This window comes from Bos taurus, unplaced genomic scaffold (genome assembly GCF_002263795.3).
Source record: "Bos taurus isolate L1 Dominette 01449 registration number 42190680 breed Hereford unplaced genomic scaffold, ARS-UCD2.0 Super-Scaffold_1723_ScbfJmS_2085, whole genome shotgun sequence".
NCBI lineage: Eukaryota > Metazoa > Chordata > Mammalia > Artiodactyla > Bovidae > Bos > Bos taurus.
In genome coordinates this window covers 3,561,756-3,564,520 of record NW_020192292.1, presented here as the reverse complement: position 1 = coordinate 3,564,520, position 2,765 = coordinate 3,561,756, and the positions used below count along the sequence as shown (strand labels likewise).

Here is a 2,765-nt window from a genome sequence, read left to right as displayed (position 1 = left end):
TAGAGAGCAGTGGTAGTGGTTGGAGGGCTTACACCTAGGAGCCTAAGAATCATGAATGGGGAGGAGATTGCTGTAGCCTCCTGAAAAATCACTGAGGACTACAATTCAACAGTGCCACTGGGGAGCAAGAAAGGCCATGCTACTAATTTATCAAGATTGCCCACATTGTCCAGCAATATCTCCTTTATTTCTCCTAATGTTAAATTCTAATATTATGATTTTGGTTCTATTGTTATAAAGAATAAATCAAAGAAAACATGTGCAACATGTCTTATATCCCATATTTCCTGGAGCATTCTGTCTCTGCTGCAGTAGAAATTGAGAAATGCAAGTTGATGCTATGTTTTTCATCTATAATTTAGCAAAGGATAAAAAATGAATGAGACAGTATTACCTAACATTTTGAATCATAAATTATAGCTATAAATACCAACTCTGCTACCTTTTGGGTCCTTTGGCAAATACCATATATCTTATATTATATAAACCTATATATTTTGTGATCTTCAGTTTCCTTATTGGCAAAATGGAGCTACTAAGAAAATCTACTCTTAAGATTGCTGGCTCAGCTCTTTCAGCCATCTTGGACCCTGTGAAGGCCTGCTGGGAATGGGACTTCTAAACCGACAAATATGTCTGGAAGGCTGTAGTCCAAGGCCATTTTTGCTGGCTATAAACGGGGTCTACGGAACCAAAGGGAACACACTGCTCTCCTGAAAATTGAAGGTGTATATGCTCGAGATGAAACTGAATTCTATTTAGGCAAGAGATGTGCTTATGTGTACAAAGCAAAGAACAACACAGTAACTCCTGGTGCAAAACCTAACAAAACCAGAATACTCTGGGGAAAGATAACTTGAGCTCATGGAAACAGTGGCATGGTTCATGCCAAATTCCAAGGAAACCTTTCTGCTAAGGCCATTGGACACAGAATTCGTGTGATGCTGTACCCTTCGAGAATTTAAACTTCTTGAAAATAAATAAAAGTGTTGAAAAAAAAAAAAAGATTGCTGGCTCAGTTAAGGTAATGCATGTGAAGTGCATACAACAGTGTCTGGCACATGGTGAAAGCTCTAATGACCTATTAATATGAAGAAAGTATTCAAGATAAGGTCATGCTGGTAAGGCAGGATGACATAAACCTGAGGACTCTGGAACAGAGGTATCTACATAGTCAGTGCCATTGGCATGGCCCAGCAAGAAAACAGACAGAGGAATCTCAAAAAAGACAAAGCCAAGGAGGGAGCAGAGTAAATCTGAGGCTATGAGCATGGCCCAGTGAATTACAGCTGGGGAGGGGAAAATGGGTGGAAATAAGGCTACTAAAGGAAGAGTTCCAGAAAAATATCTATTTCCGCTTTATTGACTATGCCAAAGCTTTTGACTGGGTGGATCACAATAAACTGTGAAAAATTCTGAAAGAGATGGGAATATCAGACCACCTGATCTGCCTCTTGAGAGGCCTATATGCAGGTCAGAAAGCAACAGTTAGAACTGGACATGGAACAACAGACTGGTTCCAAATAGGAAAAGAAGTACGTCAAGGCTGTATATTGTCACCCGGCTTATCTAACTTACATGCAGAGTACATCATGAGAAACACTGGGCTGGAAGAAGCACAAGCTGGAATCAAGATTGCTGGGAGAAATATCAATAACCTCAGATATGTAGATGACACCACCCTTATGGCAGAAAGTGAAGAGGAATTAAAAAGCCTCTTGATGAAAGTGAAAGAGGAGGGTGAAAAAGTTGGCTTAAAGCTCAACATTCAGAAAACTAAGATCATGGCATCTGGTCCCATCCCTTCATGGGAAATAGATGGGGAAACAGTGGAAACAGTGTCAGACTTTATTTTTTTGGGCTCCAAAATCACTGCAGATGGTGACTGCAGTCATGAAATTAAAAGATGCTTACTCCTTGGAAGGAAAGTTATGACCAACCTAAATAGCATATTGAAAAGCAGAGATATTACTTTGCCAACAGAGGTCTGTCTAGTCAAGGCTATGGTTTTTCCAGTCATGTATGGATGTGAGAGTTGGACTGTGAAGAAAGCTGAGCACCAAAGAATTGATGCTTTTGAACTGTGGTGTTGGAGAAGACTCTTGAGAGTCCCTTGGACTGCAAGGAGATCCAACCAGTTCATTCTGAAGGAGACCAGTCCTGGGTGTTCATTGGAAGGACTGATGCTGAGGCTGAAACTAGACAAACCTAGACAGTATATTAAAAAGCAGATAAATCACTTTGCTGACAAAGGTCTGTATAGTCAAAGCTATGGTTTTTCCAGTAGTCATGTATGGATATGAGAGTTGGACAATAAAGAAGGCTAAGGGCCAACAAATTGATGGTTTTGAATTGTGGTGTTGGAGAAGACTCTTGAGAGTCCCTTGGACAGCAAAAAGATAAAATCAGTCAATCCTAAAGGAAATCAACCTTGAATATTCATTGGAAGGACTGATGCTGAAGCTGATGTGAAGAGTCAATTCATGGAAAAGACCCTGATACTGGGAAAGATTAAAGGCAGGAGGAGAAGGGGACAACAGAGGATGAGATGGTTGGATGGCATCATGGATTCAATGGACATGAATTTGAGAAAACTCTGGAAGATAGTGAAGGCCAGGGAAGCCTGGTGTGTTGCAGTCCATGGGGTCATGAAGAGTTGGACATGACTGAGTGACTAAACAACAAACTTCCTCTCAAGAACAATATCTATGACCTTCAGGTCATCTTGTTCTCAGAAGCAGCATCATGACATATCTTCTAAGGAT

General features: G+C 40.5%; 1 pseudogene; it reads left to right on the top strand.

The window, feature by feature from the left end:
* Positions 1-568: 568 nt before the first annotated feature.
* LOC100296844 (large ribosomal subunit protein eL33-like) lies at positions 569-1,005 on the top strand (annotated as a pseudogene).
* The last annotated feature ends 1,760 nt before the right edge of the window (positions 1,006-2,765 follow it).